This window comes from Adiantum capillus-veneris, chromosome 26, assembly GCF_014529385.1.
Source record: "Adiantum capillus-veneris isolate H3 chromosome 26, ASM1452938v2, whole genome shotgun sequence".
Taxonomy (NCBI): Eukaryota; Viridiplantae; Streptophyta; class Polypodiopsida; order Polypodiales; family Pteridaceae; genus Adiantum; species Adiantum capillus-veneris.
In genome coordinates this window covers 3,934,534-3,935,000 of record NC_140956.1, presented here as the reverse complement: position 1 = coordinate 3,935,000, position 467 = coordinate 3,934,534, and positions in this window count along the sequence as shown.

Here is a 467-nt window from a genome sequence, read left to right as displayed (position 1 = left end):
TGCAAAGCTACTTTGCATTAAAAAATTTCATGACTAAGGTAACCATTTGGCAATGCATTCAGTCAGTTTTGGTTTAGTTTATACAAGAATTCTCACCATGTGGTCTTTCAATTTTGCAGAGTGCTTTAAAAAACTACACATATGATTATTTGCAAAGATACTGGGTAAGTTTAATACAACACCTGCTTACTATGTCGAGCCCCAGAGAACCTGAAGATAGCGGCTTGGACGACCACACAATTGATATGACAATACATGACATGCCACCACGACAAACCCCTGCATCCGATACAGTGGAATCAAAACGGGCCGAGGGGGTCATATCAGCTGAAGATGAAAGAGCCGAGGATGAGGAAAGGTCAAATGAGCATATGGAAGGTGCTAGTGTACAACCAGAGGGGCTTATGGAGGAGACAATGAAAGAGCCAAGTCAACCAGTGGAGGAGCCAAAAGAGCCTATGGATGAA